The sequence below is a fragment of the Tasmannia lanceolata genome, unplaced genomic scaffold (genome assembly GCF_043159265.1).
Source record: "Tasmannia lanceolata isolate RefF3 unplaced genomic scaffold, GAP_Taslan_0.1 ptg000051l, whole genome shotgun sequence".
Classification (NCBI taxonomy): domain Eukaryota; kingdom Viridiplantae; phylum Streptophyta; class Magnoliopsida; order Canellales; family Winteraceae; genus Tasmannia; species Tasmannia lanceolata.
Genome location: NW_027518728.1, coordinates 10,001 through 20,000, shown reverse-complemented (window position 1 = coordinate 20,000; position 10,000 = coordinate 10,001).

The following is a 10,000-nucleotide window of genomic DNA, read 5'->3' as shown; positions in this document are numbered from 1 at the left end:
AAGTCGTCGCTAACAGCACCTTTGGTTGCCACTGGTGGTTAGGCTGGTTGGTTGCGCAAACCCTATAGGAGGGTGGCATGCTGGTGGGCGTTTTTGCCCGGATAGGCACTAGAATGTGCAGATTTTGGGCGTTTTTGCCTGGATAGGCTAAGGAATGGGCATGCTTTGGGCGTTTTTGCCCGGATAGGCACCGGAATGCTTGGCCTTGGCTTGTCCTAGCAAGGCATTGCTGGGTTGGGCTCCCTTGGCCTTTTGGGCGCCTTGGACGATGTCTTGCGAAGACCATGGGCACAAGGCCATGGCATATGGTGAAGAAAGGACCACGGTTGCCAAGGTTAGGCACCGGAATGCTTGGCCTTGGCTTGCCCTAGCAGGGCATTGCTGGGTTGGGCTCCCTTGGCCTTTTGGGCGCCTTGGACGATGTCTTGCGAAGACCATGGGCACAAGGCCATGGCATATGGTGAGGAAAGGACCACGGTTGCCAAGGTTAGGCACCGGAATGCTTGGCCTTGGCTTGCCAAAGCAGGGCATTGCTGGGTTGGGCTCCCTTGGCCTTCCGGGCGCCTTGGACACTGTCTTGGGAAGACCATGGGCACAAGGCCATGGCATATGGTGGGGAATGGACCACGGTTGCCAAGGCTAGGCATATAGAGAGGAATCGCATTTTTGCCCGGATAGGCACCGGAATGCTTGGCCTTGGCTTGCCATAGCAGGGCATTGCTGGGTTGGGCTCCCTTGGCCTTCCGGGGGCCTTGGACGCTGTCTTGGGAAGACCATGGGCACAAGGCCATGGCATATAGTGAGGAATGGACCACGGTTGGCAAGGCTAGGCATATAGAGAGGAATGGACCACGGTTGCCAAGGTTGCGCAAGTTTTGGGCATTTTTTGCCCGGATATGCCCAAGTATGCCCCGATAGGCCCGTTACGCCCCGGTATGAACGCGTATGCCCGGATAGACTCGGTATGCCTTGGGATACATGCGTATGCCCCGATAGGCTTGGTACGCCCCGATATGCGCACGTGTGCCCCAGTAGGGCTCGGTATGCCCCGGTATGTACGCGTGTGCCCCGATAGGCCCGGTATGCCCCGATAGGCCCGGTATGCCCCGATATGCACACGTGTGCCCCAATAGGGGTCGGTATGCCCCGGTAGGTACGCGTGTGCCCCGTAATGCACGTTTCGCAGATCTCCCCGCATGTCCCGCCCCTATATGTAATACTTACTTACTTACTTACTTTCTTTCTTGCTTGCTTGCTTGCTTGCAATGGTTGGGAGTGCCCGGCATGCCCCGCTGCAGAGACCAAGGGCGCAATGACTTGGCACCGCGGATGCCGGGACTCCGGCACTTCCCGTGGCACTGATGGTTGGTTCCAAAGACAAAAGGCCGTGCAAGGCCACCGCACCGCGGATGATTTTGCTCGTGCTGGCGCCGTTGTGTGGCCAAAGAACATGCGCGAATGCTCGTGTCGGAAGGGTTGGTGTCCTGGCCCCGCGGGTGTCACGAATGCTCGGTTGCGAAGACCATGGGACCAGAGCCATGGCACGTCGGATGATGGCTCCAGCTGGCGCCCCGGCACTTTCTGTGGCATTGATGCTCGGTTTCAAAGACAAACGTGCGCAGGGCCAGGGGACCGCGGATGACTGCTCGTGCTGGCCCCGTTGGGCGGCATTGATGGTCGGTTGCAAAGAAAATGCGCGATTGCTCGTGTCGGGGCCCGGCAAGCCAAGGCCAAGCGAGCCATGGCACGTCGGATGATGGCTCCAGCTGGCGCCCCGGCACTTTCTGTGGCATTGATGCTCGGTTTCAAAGACAAACGTGCGCAGGGCCAGGGGACCGCGGAGGACTGCTCGTGCTGGCCCCGTTGGGCGGCATTGATGGTCGGTTGCAAAGAAAATGCGCGATTGCTCGTGTCGGGGCCTGGCAAGCCAAGGCCAAGCGAGCCATGGCAACGCGGATGATGGCTCGCTAGTGCTGGCGCCGTGCACAGTGGCCTCGCACACTCGCCCTGCACGCTTCCCTTGCACGCAGCCTTGCACACTAGCCTCGCATGCGAGCCTTGCACCCTAGCCAAGCAAACTAGCCTTGCACGGTAGCCATGCACACAAGCCGTGCACATTAGCCATGCGCACAAGCCCCGCACACTAGCCTTGCGCACAACCCTTGCACACAAGCCATGCACTCGAGCAATGCACACAAGCCTTGCACTCAAGCAATGCACACAAGCCCTGGACACTAGCCTTGCACACGGGCCTGGCACACAAGCCTTGGGCACTAGCCTTGCGCACTAGCGTTCCACATGAGCCTTGCACACTAGCCTTGGACACTAGCCTTGCACACAGGCCTTGCACACTAGGCATGCTTGGGCGAGCTGATCCCGCATCAAGTCGACGGGTCTAGGCATTCTTGGGCGCAGATCCCGCATCGTCTCGTCGCGTCTGGGCGCAAACACGTCGCGTCTCGTTGCGTCTTCAGAAGTCGTCGCTAACAGCACCTTTGGTTGCCACTGGTGGTTAGGCTGGTTGGTTGCGCAAACCCTATAGGAGGGTGGCATGCTGGTGGGCGTTTTTGCCCGGATAGGCACTAGAATGTGCAGATTTTGGGCGTTTTTGCCTGGATAGGCTAAGGAATGGGCATGCTTTGGGCGTTTTTGCCCGGATAGGCACCGGAATGCTTGGCCTTGGCTTGTCCTAGCAAGGCATTGCTGGGTTGGGCTCCCTTGGCCTTTTGGGCGCCTTGGACGATGTCTTGCGAAGACCATGGGCACAAGGCCATGGCATATGGTGAGGAAAGGACCACGGTTGCCAAGGTTAGGCACCGGAATGCTTGGCCTTGGCTTGCCAAAGCAGGGCATTGCTGGGTTGGGCTCCCTTGGCCTTCCGGGCGCCTTGGACACTGTCTTGGGAAGACCATGGGCACAAGGCCATGGCATATGGTGGGGAATGGACCACGGTTGCCAAGGCTAGGCATATAGAGAGGAATTGCATTTTTGCCCGGATAGGCACCGGAATGCTTGGCCTTGGCTTGCCGTAGCAGGGCATTGCTGGGTTGGGCTCCCTTGGCCTTCCGGGGGCCTTGGACGCTGTCTTGGGAAGACCATGGGCACAAGGCCATGGCATATAGTGAGGAATGGACCACGGTTGGCAAGGCTAGGCATATAGAGAGGAATGGACCACGGTTGCCAAGGTTGCGCAAGTTTTGGGCATTTTTTGCCCGGATATGCCCAAGTATGCCCCGATAGGCCCGTTACGCCCCGGTATGAACGCGTATGCCCGGATAGACTCGGTATGCCTTGGGATACATGCGTATGCCCCGATAGGCTTGGTACGCCCCGATATGCGCACGTGTGCCCCAGTAGGGCTCGGTATGCCCCGGTATGTACGCGTGTGCCCCGATAGGCCCGGTATGCCCCGATATGCACACGTGTGCCCCAATAGGGGTCGGTATGCCCCGGTAGGTACGCGTGTGCCCCGTAATGCACGTTTCGCAGATCTCCCCGCATGTCCCGCCCCTATATGTAATACTTACTTACTTACTTACTTTCTTTCTTGCTGGCTTGCTTGCTTGCAATGGTTGGGAGTGCCCGGCATGCTCCGCTGCAGAGACCAAGGGCGCAATGACTTGGCACCGCGGATGCCGGGACTCCGGCACTTCCCGTGGCACTGATGGTTGGTTCCAAAGACAAAAGGCCGTGCAAGGCCACCGCACCGCGGATGATTTTGCTCGTGCTGGCGCCGTTGTGTGGCCAAAGAACATGCGCGAATGCTCGTGTCGGAAGGGTTGGTGTCCTGGCCCCGCGGGTGTCACGAATGCTCGGTTGCGAAGACCATGGGACCAGAGCCATGGCACGTCGGATGATGGCTCCAGCTGGCGCCCCGGCACTTTCTGTGGCATTGATGCTCGGTTTCAAAGACAAACGTGCGCAGTGCCAGGGGACCGCGGATGACTGCTCGTGCTGGCCCCGTTGGGCGGCATTGATGGTCGGTTGCAAAGAAAATGCGCGATTGCTCGTGTCGGGGCCCGGCAAGCCAAGGCCAAGCGAGCCATGGCACGTCGGATGATGGCTCCAGCTGGCGCCCCGGCACTTTCTGTGGCATTGATGCTCGGTTTCAAAGACAAACGTGCGCAGGGCCAGGGGACCGCGGATGACTGCTCGTGCTGGCCCCGTTGGGCGGCATTGATGGTCGGTTGCAAAGAAAATGCGCGATTGCTCGTGTCGGGGCCTGGCAAGCCAAGGCCAAGCGAGCCATGGCAACGCGGATGATGGCTCGCTAGTGCTGGCGCCGTGCACAGTGGCCTCGCACACTCGCCCTGCACGCTTCCCTTGCACGCAGCCTTGCACACTAGCCTCGCATGCGAGCCTTGCACCCTAGCCATGCAAACTAGCCTTGCACGGTAGCCATGCACACAAGCCGTGCACATTAGCCATGCGCACAAGCCCCGCACACTAGCCTTGCGCACAACCCTTGCACACAAGCCATGCACTCGAGCAATGCACACAAGCCTTGCACTCAAGCAATGCACACAAGCCCTGGACACTAGCCTTGCACACGGGCCTGGCACACAAGCCTTGGGCACTAGCCTTGCGCACTAGCGTTCCACATGAGCCTTGCACACTAGCCTTGGACACTAGCCTTGCACACAGGCCTTGCACACTAGGCATGCTTGGGCGAGCTGATCCCGCATCAAGTCGACGGGTCTAGGCATTCTTGGGCGCAGATCCCGCATCGTCTCGTCGCGTCTGGGCGCAAACACGTCGCGTCTCGTTGCGTCTTCAGAAGTCGTCGCTAACAGCACCTTTGGTTGCCACTGGTGGTTAGGCTGGTTGGTTGCGCAAACCCTATAGGAGGGTGGCATGCTGGTGGGCGTTTTTGCCCGGATAGGCACTAGAATGTGCAGATTTTGGGCGTTTTTGCCTGGATAGGCTAAGGAATGGGCATGCTTTGGGCGTTTTTGCCCGGATAGGCACCGGAATGCTTGGCCTTGGCTTGTCCTAGCAAGGCATTGCTGGGTTGGGCTCCCTTGGCCTTTTGGGCGCCTTGGACGATGTCTTGCGAAGACCATGGGCACAAGGCCATGGCATATGGTGAGGAAAGGACCACGGTTGCCAAGGTTAGGCACCGGAATGCTTGGCCTTGGCTTGCCAAAGCAGGGCATTGCTGGGTTGGGCTCCCTTGGCCTTCCGGGCGCCTTGGACACTGTCTTGGGAAGACCATGGGCACAAGGCCATGGCATATGGTGGGGAATGGACCACGGTTGCCAAGGCTAGGCATATAGAGAGGAATTGCATTTTTGCCCGGATAGGCACCGGAATGCTTGGCCTTGGCTTGCCATAGGAGGGCATTGCTGGGTTGGGCTCCCTTGGCCTTCCGGGGGCCTTGGACGCTGTCTTGGGAAGACCATGGGCACAAGGCCATGGCATATAGTGAGGAATGGACCACGGTTGGCAAGGCTAGGCATATAGAGAGGAATGGACCACGGTTGCCAAGGTTGCGCAAGTTTTGGGCATTTTTTGCCCGGATATGCCCAAGTATGCCCCGATAGGCCCGTTACGCCCCGGTATGAACGCGTATGCCCGGATAGACTCGGTATGCCTTGGGATACATGCGTATGCCCCGATAGGCTTGGTACGCCCCGATATGCGCACGTGTGCCCCAGTAGGGCTCGGTATGCCCCGGTATGTACGCGTGTGCCCCGATAGGCCCGGTATGCCCCGATATGCACACGTGTGCCCCAATAGGGGTCGGTATGCCCCGGTAGGTACGCGTGTGCCCCGTAATGCACGTTTCGCAGATCTCCCCGCATGTCCCGCCCCTATATGTAATACTTACTTACTTACTTACTTTCTTTCTTGCTTGCTTGCTTGCTTGCAATGGTTGGGAGTGCCCGGCATGCCCCGCTGCAGAGACCAAGGGCGCAATGACTTGGCACCGCGGATGCCGGGACTCCGGCACTTCCCGTGGCACTGATGGTTGGTTCCAAAGACAAAAGGCCGTGCAAGGCCACCGCACCGCGGATGATTTTGCTCGTGCTGGCGCCGTTGTGTGGCCAAAGAACATGCGCGAATGCTCGTGTCGGAAGGGTTGGTGTCCTGGCCCCGCGGGTGTCACGAATGCTCGGTTGCGAAGACCATGGGACCAGAGCCATGGCACGTCGGATGATGGCTCCAGCTGGCGCCCCGGCACTTTCTGTGGCATTGATGCTCGGTTTCAAAGACAAACGTGCGCAGTGCCAGGGGACCGCGGATGACTGCTCGTGCTGGCCCCGTTGGGCGGCATTGATGGTCGGTTGCAAAGAAAATGCGCGATTGCTCGTGTCGGGGCCCGGCAAGCCAAGGCCAAGCGAGCCATGGCACGTCGGATGATGGCTCCAGCTGGCGCCCCGGCACTTTCTGTGGCATTGATGCTCGGTTTCAAAGACAAACGTGCGCAGGGCCAGGGGACCGCGAATGACTGCTCGTGCTGGCCCCGTTGGGCGGCATTGATGGTCGGTTGCAAAGAAAATGCGCGATTGCTCGTGTCGGGGCCTGGCAAGCCAAGGCCAAGCGAGCCATGGCAACGCGGATGATGGCTCGCTAGTGCTGGCGCCGTGCACAGTGGCCTCGCACACTCGCCCTGCACGCTTCCCTTGCACGCAGCCTTGCACACTAGCCTCGCATGCGAGCCTTGCACCCTAGCCATGCAAACTAGCCTTGCACGGTAGCCATGCACACAAGCCGTGCACATTAGCCATGCGCACAAGCCCCGCACACTAGCCTTGCGCACAACCCTTGCACACAAGCCATGCACTCGAGCAATGCACACAAGCCTTGCACTCAAGCAATGCACACAAGCCCTGGACACTAGCCTTGCACACGGGCCTGGCACACAAGCCTTGGGCACTAGCCTTGCGCACTAGCGTTCCACATGAGCCTTGCACACTAGCCTTGGACACTAGCCTTGCACACAGGCCTTGCACACTAGGCATGCTTGGGCGAGCTGATCCCGCATCAAGTCGACGGGTCTAGGCATTCTTGGGCGCAGATCCCGCATCGTCTCGTCGCGTCTGGGCGCAAACACGTCGCGTCTCGTTGCGTCTTCAGAAGTCGTCGCTAACAGCACCTTTGGTTGCCACTGGTGGTTAGGCTGGTTGGTTGCGCAAACCCTATAGGAGGGTGGCATGCTGGTGGGCGTTTTTGCCCGGATAGGCACTAGAATGTGCAGATTTTGGGCGTTTTTGCCTGGATAGGCTAAGGAATGGGCATGCTTTGGGCGTTTTTGCCCGGATAGGCACCGGAATGCTTGGCCTTGGCTTGTCCTAGCAAGGCATTGCTGGGTTGGGCTCCCTTGGCCTTTTGGGCGCCTTGGACGATGTCTTGCGAAGACCATGGGCACAAGGCCATGGCATATGGTGAGGAAAGGACCACGGTTGCCAAGGTTAGGCACCGGAATGCTTGGCCTTGGCTTGCCAAAGCAGGGCATTGCTGGGTTGGGCTCCCTTGGCCTTCCGGGCGCCTTGGACACTGTCTTGGGAAGACCATGGGCACAAGGCCATGGCATATGGTGGGGAATGGACCACGGTTGCCAAGGCTAGGCATATAGAGAGGAATCGCATTTTTGCCCGGATAGGCACCGGAATGCTTGGCCTTGGCTTGCCATAGCAGGGCATTGCTGGGTTGGGCTCCCTTGGCCTTCCGGGGGCCTTGGACGCTGTCTTGGGAAGACCATGGGCACAAGGCCATGGCATATAGTGAGGAATGGACCACGGTTGGCAAGGCTAGGCATATAGAGAGGAATGGACCACGGTTGCCAAGGTTGCGCAAGTTTTGGGCATTTTTTGCCCGGATATGCCCAAGTATGCCCCGATAGGCCCGTTACGCCCCGGTATGAACGCGTATGCCCGGATAGACTCGGTATGCCTTGGGATACATGCGTATGCCCCGATAGGCTTGGTACGCCCCGATATGCGCACGTGTGCCCCAGTAGGGCTCGGTATGCCCCGGTATGTACGCGTGTGCCCCGATAGGCCCGGTATGCCCCGATATGCACACGTGTGCCCCAATAGGGGTCGGTATGCCCCGGTAGGTACGCGTGTGCCCCGTAATGCACGTTTCGCAGATCTCCCCGCATGTCCCGCCCCTATATGTAATACTTACTTACTTACTTACTTTCTTTCTTGCTTGCTTGCTTGCTTGCAATGGTTGGGAGTGCCCGGCATGCCCCGCTGCAGAGACCAAGGGCGCAATGACTTGGCACCGCGGATGCCGGGACTCCGGCACTTCCCGTGGCACTGATGGTTGGTTCCAAAGACAAAAGGCCGTGCAAGGCCACCGCACCGCGGATGATTTTGCTCGTGCTGGCGCCGTTGTGTGGCCAAAGAACATGCGCGAATGCTCGTGTCGGAAGGGTTGGTGTCCTGGCCCCGCGGGTGTCACGAATGCTCGGTTGCGAAGACCATGGGACCAGAGCCATGGCACGTCGGATGATGGCTCCAGCTGGCGCCCCGGCACTTTCTGTGGCATTGATGCTCGGTTTCAAAGACAAACGTGCGCAGGGCCAGGGGACCGCGGATGACTGCTCGTGCTGGCCCCGTTGGGCGGCATTGATGGTCGGTTGCAAAGAAAATGCGCGATTGCTCGTGTCGGGGCCTGGCAAGCCAAGGCCAAGCGAGCCATGGCAACGCGGATGATGGCTCCAGCTGGCGCCCCGGCACTTTCTGTGGCATTGATGCTCGGTTTCGAAGACAAACGTGCGCAGGGCCAGGGGACCGCGGAGGACTGCTCGTGCTGGCCCCGTTGGGCGGCATTGATGGTGTGTTGCAGAGAGCATGTGCGATTGCAAGTGTCGGCCGGGTTTGGGTTCCCTTGGGCTTTCGGGTGCCTTGGACGCTGTCTTGCGAAGACCATGGGCACAAGGCCCCGTCCTGGCCCCTTGTTCGATTCGCTCTCGTCTTGCGCTTGCTTCCAAGGTCCTCCATGACCTTCCCCATGGCCTTGCTAGATCCCCCCCATGACGCATGACCTCTGTCCGTTGATTGGTTTTGAGTGCACACCATGCCCGGCTTGGCACCGTGTTGTCGCGTGAGTGGCATTTGGATCGTGCATGCTGGTGGGCTACCTGCCAATGCGCACAAGCCTTGCACACTAGCCTTGCGCACGAGCCTTGCACAAAAGCCTTGGACACAAGCCTTGCGCACAAGCCATGCGCACAAGCCTTGGACGCTAGCCTTGCACACAAGCCATGCATACAAGCCTTGCTCACAAGCCTTGGGCACTGGCCCATCGCAGTAGCCTTGCACACAAGCCTTGCGCACTAGCTTTGGGCACGAGCCTTGCGCACTTGCCTTGGGCACTAGCCTTGCACACAACCCTTGGGAACTAGCCTTGCGCACCAGCCTTGCCCACAAGCCTTGCACACCAGCCTTGCACACTAGCCTTGCATACAAGCCTTGCACACTAGCCTTGCACACAGGCCATGCTCACTAGCCTTGGGCACTAGCCTTGCACACAGACCTTGGGCACTAGCCTTGCGCACTAGCCTTGCCCACGAGCCTTGCACACTAGCCTTGCACGCAGGCCTTGCACGCTAGGCATGCTTGGGCCAGCAGCTCCCGCATCAAGTCGGCGGGTGTAGGCACGGTTGGGCGCAGATCCCGCATCGCCTCGTCGCGTCTGGGCGCAAACCCGTCGCGTCTCGTTGCGTCTTCAGAAGTCGTCGCTAACAGCACCTTTGGTTGCCACTGGTGGTTAGGCGGGTTGGTTGCGCAAACCCTATAGGAGGGTGGCATGCTGCGGGGCGCTGGAATGCGCAGGCTTAGGGCGTTTTTGCCCGGATAGGCACTGGAATGTGCTGGTTTTGGGCGTTTTTGCCTGGATAGGCTAAGGAATGGGCATGCTTTGGGCGTTTTCCCCGGATAGGCACTGGAATGGGCTGGTTTTGGGCGTTTTTGCCTGGATAGGCTAACGAATGGGGCATGCTTTGGGCGTTTTTGCCCGGGTAGGCACTGGAATGCCTGGCCTTGGC